Genomic DNA, 16,823 nt, shown 5'->3' on the forward strand with positions numbered 1-16,823 from the left:
CCACATGGGAATCCTATTCAATGGTAGAAAAAGGCTGTGATGGGTGGTGCAGAGAGACAAAAGTTGCAAAGTACAGAGATTTAACTTGAAAAGTTTATAGTATTTTGAATCCCACACAGGGTTTCTTGTTTGTGTACAGTACAGTTTCTGCAAGGAGGTAAATCCTTAGCTGATTCATAAACATTGTGGTTTGCCTATGAATAAGTTCCTAGGATATGGGACTTTGAACATTAAATCTGGGAAAGTCCCTGGCAAACAGGATGAGCTGGTGACCCCCAGAAGGATTAAATCATCTAGCTTCAGGAAGGCTCACCATAGCATAGATTCTGAACCAGGGCCCCACAGGCCATTGATACTACCCCTCCCCACCCCCCAGCATCCACTCCAAGCTTCACTCTCTGGAGACTGGTGCTGGTTAAATTGGAACTAGATCTGTTTAAAAAAGAAAAAGGCTTTTACAAGAAGCAGAGAGGCTTTGCCAGAAATGTGGCCTCTAAACCGCACTTCTCCTGATCTTGTATCAGACAACTCAAGCTTTCTTGGAAGTCTGAATGAAAGTGAAACAAAACAATGATGAAAAGCATCAAAGGTTTACCTTTAAGTTACTTGTCTTGAGATGAAAACTCATCTCCTTTCTTCTCTAGTGAAGACAGAGTTTTCTGGAATATATGGATTGTCTCCCCCACCCCTAAATTATTGGATTATTAGCCAAATTAGCAAACAGTCTCTAGCAGATCTAGAACTCAGTGGAAACTTAGGTTTCTTTTTTAAAAAGTGTTTATTTATTTTTAAATTATAGTATAAGTTGATTTACAATGTTGTGCCAATTTCTGCTGTACAACAAAGTAACACATCATACATACACATACATTCCTTATATTATTTGCCACCATGGTCAGTCTCAAGAGACTGGACTTAGTTCCCTATACTGTACAGCAGGACCTTATTGAGAACTCAGGTTTCTTTGGCTCTGGATAGCAGTTTCTATTCTGAAAATCACTTTCATGTGATTGATACTCATAACCTCTTTTTATTTTTTTTTCATTTAAAAAATTTTCCTCCCTCCTTCCATCCTTCCTTCCTTCTCTGTCTCTCCTTTCTTCCTTCTCTTCCTTCCTTTCTTGTGTCATATAGAGTTGCCAGCCCAAGGATCAGATCCGTACTGCAGTTGCAATCTATACCATAGCTGTCAGATTCTTTAACATGTTGTGTCGCCTGGGAATCCAACCGGTGTCCCAGTGCTCCAGACATGCCACCCATCCTGTTCACAGTGGAAACTCCCAGAATCCTTTTTTATAGTTGAGTAAAAGCTCAGCTTCAGAATTCCCATTGTGGCTCAGTAGTAACGGACCCAACTAGTATCCATGAGGATGTGGGTTTGATCCCTGGCCCCATTCAGTGGGTTAAGGATCTGGCATTGCCGTGGATTACAGTGTAGTTCGCAGATGTGGCTTGGATCTGGTGTTGCTGTGGCTGTGGCATTGGCTGGCAGCTGCAGCTCCAATTAGACCCCTAGCCTGGGAACCTCCATATGCCTCAGGTGCGGCTGGAAAAAGGGTGGGGGGAACTCAGCCTCATTTGTGTTTTATAAAACATTCTGGAGGTCTTCCTTTTTCTAGGTATGAGGCCTCCCTCTGTCATAAGAGATGTCTCTTGATAATTGGTGGCTAGGAGAAAATGCAAGCACAGAGGGAAGAAAGAACTAACTCATCAGACTCCAAAACCATCAACCTGATAACAATAATGTTTTGAATTTCTGTTGTCTGGCGGCAGTCAGGAATAACCTCTAAGGGAGTTCCTGTTGTGGCTCAGTGGATTAAAAACCTGATATAATGTCCATGAGGACATGGGTTCAATTCCTGGCCTTGCTCAGTGGGTTAAGGATAAGGCATTGCTGCAGGCTGCAGCATAAGTTGCAGATGTGGATGAGACCCGGTGTTGCTGTGGTTGTGGTGTTGCCTGCAGCTGCAGCTCCAATTCAACTCCTAGCTCAGGAACTTCCATATGCTGAAGGTGCAGCCCTAAAAAAAGAATAACCTCTAAGCTCACGTAAGCAAATCATAAATTGTTCTCTTGGGATTTTCCGAATTCTTTTCTATCCTTCAGTGTAGCCCCTAAAAACTCTGCCAACACTGCAGTGAGAAGTTTTAGAACACTCTGTGTTAGGTGTGTGTGATGTGAGCTGTGCTGAGGCCGTGAGCTGTGTAATTCATATAATCAACAGGAAGTGTATGTGGAGGGTAGCATCTTATCTCTTTAGTGGCTTCCCTTTTTCTGTTTTTTTCCGTTTCCCTGTCAGTAGGAAATTCCATGGAAAGTGGGGGGACAAACGGCAGTCACTTTCTTTGGGTCAGCTGAGGGCAAAGATGGCCTCTTTCCTGCCCTGAGAATTATCCAGAACATTCCTACTCCCTGGTCTAGCCTCTTCACTAGGGGTGAAACATCATCAGCCTTAGCCTTCTGTTTTGCCCAAATCTGCTACTTAGCTTTTGTTTTAGTCTCAGCCTTTAGAAGGCCAAGTAGTTAGATGACCCCTTCAACACCATTTCTGGCTGCTCTCAATTTGTATGTGATCAATGAACATGGAATTTATGGGTAACCATCGTCTCTAATCAGGGTATCAATGTCAGTGATATGAGTGAGGCCTGGGATATATTGTTAATACATGAACATTTACCTTCCAGCTTTGATGAGCATTCTAGTTATAACTGGAATGAAAAAAGTCTCCTTAGATGTTGAGATTGTATCAGTAGTTTACACATTTAGATTTATTATTGTTAAAACAGAGTAATGTTTAGAAATATTTTGTTTTATTTTATTTTTTGACCACACTACTGGCGACATGCAGAAGTTCCCAGGCCAGGGATTGAACTTGAACCGTAGTGGTGATAACATGGAACTCTTAACCACTAGTCCACCAGGGAATTACTGGAAAGTTGTATTTTTAAAAATAACAACTAGAGTTTCCACATGGCACAACGGAAACGAATCTGACTAGGAACCATGAGGTTGCAGGTTCGATCCCTGGCCTCACTCAGTGGGTTAAGGATCTGGTGTTGCCATGAGCTGTGGTGTAGGTCCCAGATGTGGCTTGGATCTGGCATTGCTGTGGCTGTGGTGTAGGCTGTCAGCTGCAGCTCTGATTTGACCCCTAGCCTGGGAATCTGCATATGCTGCAGGTGTGGCCCTAAAAAGCAAATAAATAAATAAAAATAACAACTAAGAGGAGTTCCCTGGTGGCTCAGCGGGTTGAAGATCCAGCATTGTCACTGCTGTGGTACAAGTTCAATCTCTGGCCCAGGCACTTCCACATGCTGCAAGTGCAGCCAAAATCAATCAATCAATCAATAAAATAATGAAGAACTTTGAAATAGAAATTCCCACCATGGGACAGTGGCTTAAGGATTTGGCATTGCTGCAGCTGCAGGTAGGTCACAGCTGCGCCTCAGATTCAAATACTGGCCCAGGAACTTCCATATGCCACAGATGTAGCCAAAAAAAAAAAAAGAACTTTGAAATAGTTTAATGGAAAAATTGATGAACAGACCATTAGGAGAGATTTTTGTTGGCCAGGTAATAATTTGGATGATAATAGAGGTGTAAAGATGTTGGAAATTAGAGGTCTCAGCAGAAATGAATCTGACTAGTATCCATGAGGACGCAGGTTCAATCCCTGGCCTCACTCAGTGGGTTAAGGATCTGGTGTTGCCATGAACTGCAGTGTAGGTTGCGGACCTGGCTCAGATCCCAAGTTGCTGTGGCTGTGGTGTAGGCCAGTGGCTACAGCTCCGATTTGACCCCTAGCCTAGGAACCTCCATGTGTTGTGGGTGTGGCCCTAAAAAAAAAACAACAAAAAAAAGATGTTAGAAATTAAAAATATGAGTGAAGGAATTCCTGTTGTGGCTTAGCAGGTTAAGAACCCGACATAGTGTCTGTGAGGATGTGAGTTCGATCCCTGGCCTCACTCAGTGGGTTAAGGATCTGGCGTGGTTGCAAGCTGTGGCATAGGTCACGGACATGGCTCCGATCTGGCATTGCTGTGGCTGTGGCGTAGGCCTGTAGCTATAGCTCCAATTCGACCCCTGGCCCAAGAACTTCCACATGCCACAGGTGTGGGAATTAAAAAAAAAAAAGGAGTGAAAAAAAAATCTTTAATTTGCTCTTGAAAATATTCAGAAAATATCTTCAAGCAGTGCATGAAACTTCGTTGGTAGGATTGCTTTAGTGAATTTCATTATCATCATCAACCCAGTTTTCAAGTACAGAACTGAAGAGGACGTAAGTCTTTATCATGGTCATGTGGTGGCAACAGCACTATCAACAGTGTACTGTTCTGGCAAAGCAGCCAAGACATATCTTAGCTTCACCTTCAAATAGTTGAAAATGGGTATCCAATCAATATCCAAATGCTCAGTGGAGCAATCATAGGAGCAATCCTAAGGAAGGAAGGCTCATATGTTATAAAAACCAAACTTTAAAATTTGATTAGTAAAATGTAATAATACAATTGAAATAATAAGAATTTGAAAATTTTTCAGATTTATTCTTGTACTTTGGCAGGAATATTGAGCTTTGGTTATTGATTTTAACACTCAGCCATTTGGCTAAATGTGTTTTTGGTACACCTTCACTCTTTTATTAATTTATTTTTAATTGAGGTAAAATTCACATAACATAAAGCTAACTATTGTTAAAGTGAGCAGTTCAGTGCCATTTAGTGAGTTCACAATGTTGTTGCAACCACCACCTCCATCTAGTTGAAAACATTTTCATTTCCCCAAGGAAACTCTCTACCCATTAAACAATAGTTCCGCATTTGCCCTCCCTCCCAACCTCTGCAACCACCAGTCGGTTCTCTGTCTCTACATTTCACCTAGTCTGCATATTTCATGTGCATGGAATCATACCACATGTGACCTTTTGTTTCTTGCTTCCTTCATTTAGCCACATTTTGGAGGTTCATCCACATTGTAGCATGTGTCAGTACTGCATTCCTGCTTATGGCTGAGTAATATCTGGTGTGTGGATATGTCACACTTTGAGGATGGTTATATCCACATTTGGATTGCTTCTGCTTTTTGGCTGTCATGAATAGTGATGCTGTGAATATCCGTGTACTACTATTTGTTTGAATCATGTTTTCAATTCTTTGGGGCAAATACCGGAGACTGGAATTGCTGAGTCATATGGTAAATCTATGTTTGACTTTTTGCGGGAACACCAAACAGTTTTCCTTCTTTCCTCTTCATACCCAGAATTTGTACAGGCTCATGTCCCTCAGAGGAAGAAATCCCCTATTTCTTTGAGTGGCTCTAGAAATGACCAAGGTTCAGTGACACTGTGCTCCTGGTATGATCAGAATCCAGAGGCTTTTAGCAGGATTCCTTTGCAGTTCCTTTTAGCAGGATTCCTCTGCAGTTGTCCCTTTTCCTGGGCAAATCTGGAAAGTTGAGAAGTTACCTGACTTCATTGTGCTGACTTATGGGGGCATTCATCTGTGCATTCATCAAATAGTTACTCAGTGTGTGCTGTCTATCTGTGAACCAAGCAGACAAAGATCTTTGCCTCAAGGAGCTTACAACCCAGTGCCAGGAGACCAATAATAGGCAATAAAAATACTAAACAGAGGTAGTCAGGGAAAGCCATGCAAATTTATTATCATGTGATTGTTTATAATTGTTTTAACATTTAAAAAAAATCTCTGTTGTAACTGTCATGTTCTACCTTTTATTCTATATTTTATTTATTTATTTTTCTTTTAGACACGCCTCCAGCAAGACTTCTATCTTATTCATCTTTTCATAGAACCAGCTTTTAGTTTTGTTAGTTGACTCAGTTGTCCTCTATTTTTTATTTTTATTTTTATTTTTATTTATTTATTTTGCTTTTTAGGGCTGCACCTGCAGCATATGGAGGTTCCCAGGCTAGGGGTCAAATCAGAGCTGTAGCTGCCAGCCTACGCCACAGCCACAGTAATGTGGGATCCGAGACGCATCTTCAACCTACACCACAGCTCACGGCAATGCCAGATCCTTAACCCACTGAGCAAGGCCAGGGATGGAACCTGCATCCTCGTGGATGCTAGTCAGATTTGTTAGCCACTGAGCCATGACAAGAACTCCTGTCCTCTATTTCTTTGATTTCCGCCCTAACAGTTATTTTCTTCGCATTTCTTTCAGTTGGTTCTACTGCTCTTTTCCAAGGTTTGAGTTGAATGCCTAGCTCATGTCTTTTCAAACCTTTTTTTGTTTACTGATAAATGTGTATAAAGTTATAAATTTCTCTTTCAAGTAGTGCTTTCACTCTTTCCCCTCAATTTTGACATGTAGTGTTTTCACTATCATCAGCTGTAAAAATGTCCAAGAGTCATTTAGCAATATTTGATGTGGTTTCCAAACATTTAAAAATATTTTCTTTTAAAAATTAATTTCAAATTTCATTGAAATGCAGTTGGAGAACCTGATCTATATCATATTGTTCATGTGGAATGTATTGAAGGAGATACAAGCTCTAATGCATGTCTGCTTTTGTAAATGTTCCATGTGCACCCTAAAAGAATACATTATTGGTTGGGTGTTGAATTTGCTATTTATCTGTTAGCTTGAGAAAGGCCCTCTCTAAGAAAGTACATTTGAGCTGAGCTCTAAATGTGAGGAAAGATCCAACTCTCTGAAAATCTGGGGAGTGGGGAGGATCCTGGGCAGAGGGAATGGCAAGTGCAAAGCCCTGAGGTAGGAAAGAGCTTGGTGTGTTCCAGGAACAGAAAGAAGACTTGGAGCATGGTGGACAAGGAAGGGAGTGAGGTGAGGTAAAATCCTGAGAGGTAGTCAGGTGCCAGATCAAGAAGAGCCTCAGGATCTCTGGTATGGACTTTTGATTTTAACTAATACAGCAAATTCATTGACTACAATTACCAGGTGATGTGCTGTGTGTTTTATGTAAGCTTGATGTCAGGTACAAATTGATTGCATTTTATACAGTGGAGGACACACTTTGAGATTAAAAGTACCTTAGAGGAGTTTCCATTGCGGATCAGTGGAAACGAATCTGACTGGTATCCTTGAGGTCACGGATTTGATCCCTGGCCTCACTCAGTGGGTTAAGGATCTGGCGTTGCCGTGAGCTGTGGTGTAGGATGGCAGCTGCAGCTCTGATTCGACCTCTATCTAGCCTTGGGAACTTCCATATGCCATGGGTACAGCCCTAAAAGGCAAAAAAAAAAAAAAAAAAAAATTAAAAATAAATAATAAAATAAAATAAAAGTACCTTAGAGTTCATAGTTAACCCAGTCCTTTCCTTTTGCAAATACAAAAACTAAGATGAGGTTTAGAAAGGCCTCATAGCCAGTTGAAGCCCAGGCTTAGGACATCCCTCGTCTCTCCGATAGATAAGCTCAAAAGGGAGGATTCCATTTTTGTATAATTTCATTCAAATGTTACGAAAAGGAATCTTATCTTGTTATAAGCAAAAATCATGCCCACCCATCCTATTTACTTCTTATAAATCAATTTTTATGGATTGGGTTTATTCAAAATGAGTTTTCCACAGGGACTCCTGCCTCTCTTCAATGCTCTGCTCACTAATTTAACCCTCTCTGCTTTGCTGCAACATTTGGACTTTTTTCTATGAGGTAGCAATTTCAGCCCCCCTGTATTTTCCTGGGCACTGCTGTCCCCTTTCCAGGATGACCTGTCCCAGCACTTTTTTGATGAGGCCTCTGTGGCACATTCAAAACCCTCCATGTTGCAAAAGTACTCATGGTAATTACCCATGGGCACTGCCTGGCTGCACATGCTTTTCTCACCTTGGATGCTGAGCCACTGTGCTCTCCAAGGGGCACTGGGCTAATGCAGATGTTCCCTGAGCAAGTGGAAGTCAATTCCAGGTGCTGAGCCAGGCACTCCTCAAACTCAGTGGGCCTCCTGCTGTGAGCTCACCCCACACAGCCCTCTGCAAGTGCCTTTAGGCACCTCGTCCTTCAGTGCTTTATCTGAAGCTGAAGGCAGATTTTTTTTTTTCCCCATCAGAAAAGAAGAAATTTCCCTCCTGATGATGAATGGCAAAGTCAATGGCTCAGGTGAGCTCAGTGCCTCGAATTCTACCCTAAGAAAGATTTTTATCCACCAACCACTGGCTTATTCCTTCTTCCTTGCATAGCCTCACAAATACTGTTCTCCTGGCTTGCTGACCAGGCTGGGGATCACCACTGGAACGTTTTCTTATGAGAAATATTTATATGTGTTTGGATGGCACAAAGAAATATAAACAGCAAGGTGACCCAAGCCTCCAGTTGAGACTCAGACTAAAAGAGTCTAGACTTTGCCAAAAAAAAAGTATTTTTTTTTAGTGATATAAGGAAATTTCCACAAATTATAAAAATCCCACAGTTGCCCCAGCATTCTTTATTTTTATCATAGGGAAATTAAAATTTTTTTGCATAAAAATCTTTAAATTTTTTTGCTCTTTGTGACTAGTAATATTTAAAATTTTTTTATTAAAATATAATTGATTTACAATGTTATGTCAATTTCTGCTGTACAGCAAAATGACCCAGTCATATATATATATATATATATATATATATATATATATATATATATACACACACACACACACACTTTTTTTTCTCACATTATCCTCCATCATGTTCTATCACAAGTGATTGCATATAGTTCCCTGTGCTGTACAGCAGAACTTCATCACTTATCCATTCTAAATGGAACAGTTTGCATCTACTAACCCTGAACTCCCAGCCCATTCCACTCACTCCCTCTCCCCCTTGTCAACCACAAATCCATCCATGTCTGTGAGTCTGTTTCTATTCTGTAATAGGTTCATCTGTACCCTATTTTAGATTCCACATATAAGTGGATATGGATATTTTAGATTCCATAGGTAAGTGACATCATATGGTATTTGTATTTCTCTTACTGACTTCACTTAGTATGAGAATCTCTAGCTGCATCCATGTTGTTTCAAAAGGCATTATTTCAGGAGTTCCCGTCGTGGCTCAGTGGTTAATGAATCCGACTAAGAACCATGAGGTCTCAGGTTCAATCCCTGGCCCTGCTCAGTGGATTAAGGTTCTGGCGTTGCCATGAGCTGTGGTGTGGGTCGCAGAAGCAGCTCGGATCTGGCGTTGCTGTGGCTGTGGTGTAGGCCGGCGGCTACAGCTCCGATTCGACCCCTAGCCTGGGAACCTCCATATGGCCGAGGGAAAGAAGATGGCAAAAAGACAAAAAAAAAAAAAAAAAGGCATTATGTCAATCTTTTTTATGGCCGAGTAGTATTCCATTGTGTTATGTACCACATTTTCTTAATCCACTTTTTAATCCATTCATCTATTGATGGAAATTTAAGCTGTTTCTATGTCTTGGCTATTATAAATAATGCTGCAATGAAAATAGCAGTGCATATATCTTTTTGAGCTGTAATTTCGTCCGGATATATGCCCAGGAGTGGGATTGCTGGATCATATGGTAGTTCTATATTTAGTTTTCTGAGGAACCTCCATACTGTTCTCCATGGCATTTGTACTAATTTATATTCCCACCAACAGTATGTGAGAGTTTCCTTTTCTCCACACCCTATCCAGGGGCCCAAGCATTCTCTTTTGCTTTTGTTGATTTAAAAATCGTGGTAAATATATGTAACATAAACTTAACTATTTTTAAGTGTACAAATTAGTGGCATTAAGTATATTCTCAGTTTTGCACAACCATGGCCATTATCTGTTTCCAGAACTTTTTAATCATTGGGAGCTTTGTACCCATTAAACACTAACTCTTCATTTCCTTCTCCCCCAGCCCCTGGGAAACTTTATTCTACTTTCCATCTCCATGGATTTGCGACACTGGATATTTCATATCCGTGGAGTCGTACAGCATGTGGCCTTTTGTGTCTGATTTACTTAGCATAATGTGTTCATTCACCCATGTTGTAGCCTGTGTCAGTGCTTCCTTTCATTTTATGGCCAAATAATATTCCACTGTATGTATAGAACCCATTTTGTTTATCCATTCATCTGTTGATGGGCACTTGAGTATTTTGGGACTTCAAAAACATCTTCACTAATGTAATTCTCAGTTTGTAGCTACATACACAATTTTTAGTTCTCAGTAGTGAGGATGGAATAGATTTCTAGAAGCCAAAGGTGTTGGAGAAATGTCTGTGTAAACCTGGGACCAGTTTATTATGAAGTTTCATTACTCACAAATGCCTCCACTAAGAGCACTGCATATGGAAAGAAAACTTATTGCTCTCTCTTTAGGATAGTAAACTCTAAAATAGCTCAATGTGGGAGTTCCCTGGTGGCCTAATGGTTAAGGATCTGGCATTGTCACTCCTGTGGCGTGGGTCTGATCCCTGGCCCAAGAAATTCTTCATGCCATAGGTGCAGCCAATAAAACTAAGATAAAATAAAATAGCTCAATGTGGGACCTTAGCTCACCACAGAATTTTAATGCTGGACAGACTCTCCGCCCATCATCCTTACTTTTCAGGTAAGAAAGAGAGGCTCAGTCAAATAACTGCTCATAGGTCCCACAGCTAATGTCAGAATGAGATCAGAATTAATACTTCCTTACTTCTTGCCCACGCTCTTTCTTTTTTAAAAAATTTTTTAAAGTTTTATTGAAGAATAGTTGATTTACACGCTTGTGATCATCTCTGCTGTACAACAAAGTGATCCAGTGATACATGGTCACCCACCCATTCTCTTTCAGAGTCTTTTCCCACCTAGATCATCACAGAATATCAGGTAGAGATCTCTGTGCTATACAGCAGGTGGCGGGCATTTGAGTTGTTTCCATCTTTTGGCTATTGTCAGTAATATTGCTATGAACATTTGTGTACACATATCTATTTGAGTCCCTGCCTTCAGATCCTTTGGCTATACACCTAGGAGTGGACTGCTGGGTCATATGGTAATTCTGTCTAAGTATCTGAGGAACTTCAACACTTGAGGAACCCAAGCATTAGATTTTATATTTAAAATATATTAGTCAGAAATTTTCATTGTGGCTCAAGGGTAATGAACCCAGCTGGTATCCATGAGGATGTGGGTTCGATCCCTGGCTTTCCTCAGTGGGTTAAGGAAACGGCAGTGACACGAGCTGTGGTTTAGTTTGCAGACTCATCTCAGACACCGTGTTGCTGTGGCTGTGGCGTAGGCTGCATGTGCAGCTCCAATTCAAACCTGGCCTGGGAACTTCCATAAGCTGTGGGTGCAGCCCTAAAAAAAAAAAACACATACATACATACATATACATAGTCATAATTAAAAAGAAAGAAGAAAGGTATTTGGTAGGGTTGCCTCATAAAGGACCATAGACTGGGTGACTTAAATAGCAGAAATTTGGTGTGCTACGTGCAGGTGTCAGCAGAGCTGGTATCTCCTAAGGCTCTTTGTCTTATAGATATTAGCCAGCATCTCCCTGTGTTGTCACATGCTTGCATCCTATCTCCTCTTATAAGGACACCAGTCAGATTGGATTAGGAGCTACTCATATGATCTCATTTTACCTTAATTGCCTCCGAATCTACATCTCCAACTATAGTCTTTTTCTAAGATAATGGGGGTTAGAATTTCAATGTATGCATGTTGTGGGGGGCAGCAATATTCAGCCTCTAACAAGAGGTACAAAGCCAGCCATGTGCCAGCTCTTAACTGACTTACTCCAAACAAACCAGGATAAAGGAAACCCCCAAAGATTGTTTTTAAGCTTGATTTCTGAATTTCAGGGAATGTCATTGACCTTTTCTAATGTCTCTGAATTTGCCATTATCCATGACATATTCCAGTGAGGAATGAGGTGATTCTTCTTTGTCTCGTTAAATGTGCATCCAGGGTTAGAGGTTTTTAATAAATACTATCTTTGCAAGAAAAAAAAGAACTCTAATTAAAGGCTCACATTTCCCTCAAGCGAGAAATGTCAGGCAGATTGTGTTCTGCCTTGAACATCTTTCAGTGTCATTTGCTATCCTTCTATGGCATCGTTTTAAATAGCTGCATACACTTCTGTTATATGAGTGTACCATAATTTATTTAACCAACCTTCTAGCATTGGATTTAAAGGGATTTTAAAAATTCTTTCTCAGATTCCTTACTATCACCACCACCCAATTAGCAGTCCAGGTTGCTTCCTGAGTCACTCTTATATGATTTTAGCAGACTCCTAAAAGTCATCTCCCTTCCCAGGGTTTCCTCCTTCACCCAGCATCCTCACAACTGAAGGATGCTCTTAAGTCACTATTTTCCTCACGTCCCCTGTCAACCCAAGAAATGTTCCATCTGGACTTTGCAATTGCTCCAAACACCTCAGCCTTTTTCTTTTCTTTTCTTTTTAAAAGATTTCCCTAAATCAGCCTCTATTTATTTTTTATCCACTTTTTTTTCCCAATCTGGGGAGCCAGCCAAATCTACTTTTTTATTTTTTTCCTTTTAAGGCCGAATCTGCAGCATATAGAAGTTCCCAGGCTAGGGGTTGAAGTGGAGCTATAGTTACAGGCTATGCCACAGCCACAGCAACGCCAGACCCAAGCTTCATCTGCAATCTACACCACAGATGTGCCAACACCAGATCCTTAACCCACAGAGTGAGGCCAGGGATCGAACTCGCATCCTCATGAATACTAGTTGGGTTCTAAACCCATTGAACCACAATGGGAACTCCCAAATCTACTTATAATCTTGGCACATGTCATACTCATGTCTATGGATTGACTGGTGCTACTGGTCCTGTTGGGAATGCTCACCTCATCCCACTGAGTATTTCTTCGTCTAGGAGGGCCAGCTCATGTATCATAAGCTTCATAAAGCCCCCTGTGATTACTCTTGTTTGTTTGGATTTTATTTTGCCTTTCTTTGAGCTCCTGTCTCACTGAGATGGGACAACACAATTTATGAAGCTGTAAGAAAACAAGTAAGTTGTGCCCCTCCCTGGCTAGACCAGAAGGTAGGGCCTTTTGTAAGTGTCCCATTCAACCTGGCCATCTGACCGTTTTGGAACACACTTCCTTTCTTTCTCACTTCAGTGCTCTGCCCTTGCTGTCCCTCTGCCTGAAATGCCCTGCCTCCAACTCATCACAGTCACTTCCTTCTTGACATTCAGATCTAACTTAAATGCCACTTCCTTGGAGAGGCCATCCCTGCCCCCTGTCAGTAACTCCCCTGCTTTTATCACAGCACATTGCTTGTTTCTTTCCAATCCTTTATCCCAGGCTGTGTTTATCTCATTTCTTTTTTTTTTAATTAAAGCACATTTGATTTACAATGTTGTGACAATTTCTGCTGTAGAGCAAAGTGACCCAGTCATATATACATATTCTTTGTTTTTCTGTCATCCCTCATCATGTTCTGTAACAAGAGATTGGACATAGTTCCCTGTGCTATTCAGTAGATTCCTTTTTTCCTGTCCTCATTGTGCAGCGCCTTGATGCAGGATCTTGGTTCCCAGACCAGGGATTGAATTCTGGCCTCATCTAATTTCTTATTCTCCTTCTCCCTCGCCCTCTCCCTCTCCTTCTCCTTCTTCTTTTCTTCTTTCTTCTTCTTCTTTCTCTTCCTCTTCTTCTTCCTCTTCTTTGTGTGTGTGTGTGTGTGTGTGTGTGTGTGTGTGTGTTTAGGCTGCAATTGAGGCATATGGAGATTCCCAGGCTAGGGGTCGAATCAGAGTTGCAGCTGCCTACACCACAGCCACAGCAACACCAGATCTGAGCTGCATCTGTGACCTACACCACAGCTCACAGCAACACTGGATCTTTAACCCACTGAGCAAGGCCAGGGATCAAACATTCATCCTCAGGATAATAGTCAGATTTGTTTCCACTGAGCCATGATGGGAACACCTCATCTCATTTCTTTACACATTGCTTCTTGTCTTCCCCCACTGCATGTTACTTCCAGGATAGCCTGTCTTCTTCATTTGTTTATCCCAGCACACTCAGAGTGCCAAGGTGCTCAGCAAATGTTTGCTGAATGAATTGGTGAGTCTGGATGGAAGGGGGAAAGAGGAGGGAGATGGGAGACTTGAGGCTTGGATTTCTGGCTTGGGAAATTGAGCTGATGGGAGGTGGTGCTACTAACTGAGCTTGGAAGTTAGAAGAGCACACGTGCATGGGGTGGAAGAAGCAGAGATAGTGATTTTTCCCTCGTACTTATTTGAGTTACCTCTAAACTATTTACATAGAATATCCACAGGCAGTTAAATATATAGGCCTGGAGCTTAGGAGTGATTATTGGGTAGTGTCCATTAACAGTAATAGCCAGCATCATTACACATGGTTAACACTTTTCTTTTTCTTTTTACAGATGCATCTGTAGCATATGGAAGTTCCTGGGCTTGGGGTTAAGTCTGAGCTGCAGCTGAGGCTTATACCACAGCCACAGCAACAGGGGATCCAAGCCACATCTATGACCTATGCCACAGCTCGTGCCCACACTGGGTCCTTAACCCACTGACACACAGCAGGAAATCTAACACTTTAAATAATAATAATACCTAACATTTATTGACTGCTTACTCTGTGCCAGGCAGTGTGCTAAGTGCTTTACATACATTTATATATAGACCATTTAATATTTAACACAACCCTTGGTCACAAAGATACAACTAAGGTTTTTAAAGATTGGATAAATTTCCTGAGGCCACTCAGCTAATTAGTGAGCACACTAAGATTTGAACACAGGAAGTCTGTTTCTTCCCCACTGCACCACTCTGCTGGAATAGGCATGCAGACACACAAAACCAAGATGAGCACTTTGCCCTTGAGAAGCTTCTTGTTTGCTTAGGGAAATACACCTTATAACTTACTATATACTCAGCAGGCTTGCCTAAAGCCCTTATCCGAGCCTGTCAAGTATGGTAATTATCTGGTTAAAATGACCAGTGCCGGCCTCCTCCAATTCCTGAAGACTCAGGGTCATGTGGCCTTCATAATTCATTAAGAAGAACTGAAGATATTAGAAAAGCATAATCCTGTCCATACATCATCAGTTTTGGAAAGATGATTTGTAACCCTTCTTGGAACTGGACAAGAGGAAACTGAAAGATCACAGTAAAAGTGAAAGAATGTAGTAATGTCTACATCCATTCAAAAAGAGAGCAGAAGGGAGTTCCCATTGCAGCTCAGGGGGTTAAGAACTCAACATAGGAGTTCCCGTCGTGGCGAAGTGGTTAACGAATCCGACTAGGAACCATGAGGTTGTGGGTTCGGTCCCTGCCCTTGCTCAGTGGGTTAACGATCCGACATTGCCGTGAGCTGTGGTGTAGGTTGCAGACGCGGCTCGGATCCCGCGTTGCTGTGGCTCTGGCGTAGGCCGGTGGCTACAGCTCCGATTCGACCCCTAGCCTGGGAACCTCCATATGCCATGGGAGCGGCCCAAAGAAATAGCAAAAAGACAAAAAAAAAAATGTTGCTGTGTAGCACTGGGAACTATGTCTAGTCACTTATGATGGAGCATGATAATGTAAGAAAAAAAGAACATATACATGTATGTGTAACAGGGTCACTCTCCATGCTGTACAGTAGAAAAAAAATTGTATTGGAGAAATAACAATTAAAAAAAATTAAAAAAAAGAACTCAACATAGTGTTTGCGAGGATGTGAGTTCAATCCTTAGCCTCACTCAATGGGTTAAGCATTCAGTGTTGCTTCAAGCTACATACAGCATAGGTGGAAGATGTTGCTCAGATCCTGAGTTGCCATGGCTGTGATTAGGCCAGCAGTTTCAGCTCCATTTCGACTGCTAGCCTGGCAACTTCCATATGCGGCAGGTACAGCCATAAAAAGAGAGACAAAACAAAACCAAAAAGAGAACAGAAGGATTTCAGTCAGGGGACACTCAGGGATTCCCAGAATGAAGAATGCATGAAGGATTAGAATATAGGTTTAGAAGCATAGAATATAGGTTTACAAGCAGCAGAAAGTAAAACCACCCATTCAAATGGTTAAGTTTAATAAATGGGGGTAATAGTCCCAGATCCTTGTGGGCTCTAGGAAACAGGGCTTTATGCAGACAGTGACTGTGTAGAAGCCAAGCTGAGCCTCTAATTTTTGAGGGCAACTGGAATTAAGGGTATCTTAGTCACCTCTTCACCCCATTGATAAGGGAGAGATTCCCATCCTAGGGTTATGGGAGTGGCCAAATAGATGACACCAAGCACTGGACAGATGAAACTGGCAACAATTCATTAGTCACATCCTTACTCTTCTGACGGGGAAGAAGGACTTCACATACCTTGCAGGGTCACATGGGGATAGCATTTAGGAAAAGAGGGAACAATCAGAGGCAGTGGGAGGCAAGCTTGCTTTGTAGCATCAAGAGGGGGAGGTGTCCTGTGGTTCCCACAGGAGGATGTCATTGGCTTTTTGGGATCATTCCATGGCCTGGTGGGGAACTCAAATCCACTATGCAGGGATCAGTAGGAATGGCATCTTGTCCATCTGATAAGGAAGGTTGTTTACTAGGTAACCTTTTCCATGGGAGCATATCAAGAAGAGAAGCTTGCTGTTCTGCAAACCTGCTATGCTTTCTTCTGCCCCAGGACTTTTGCACATGCCATCCTCTTTGCCTAGAATGCTTCCCCTGCCCTCCAACTCACATAGTTATCTGGAACTTATTCTCCAAATTTCGGCTGAAGGGCTCCTTCCTCAGAGAAGACTTCTATTTCTCTAAATAGGTCAAGTTCCCCTATTATAGGCTCTCAGAACATCTTTTACCTTCTTTATCATGATACTTATCATAAATTACCAGTTTACATTTGTTGAATTATTTGATTAATGTCCATCTCTTCACATCTACATGAGAACAGCAATCTTA

The sequence above is a fragment of the Phacochoerus africanus genome, chromosome 15, assembly GCF_016906955.1.
Source record: "Phacochoerus africanus isolate WHEZ1 chromosome 15, ROS_Pafr_v1, whole genome shotgun sequence".
NCBI classification, from domain to species: Eukaryota; Metazoa; Chordata; class Mammalia; order Artiodactyla; family Suidae; genus Phacochoerus; species Phacochoerus africanus.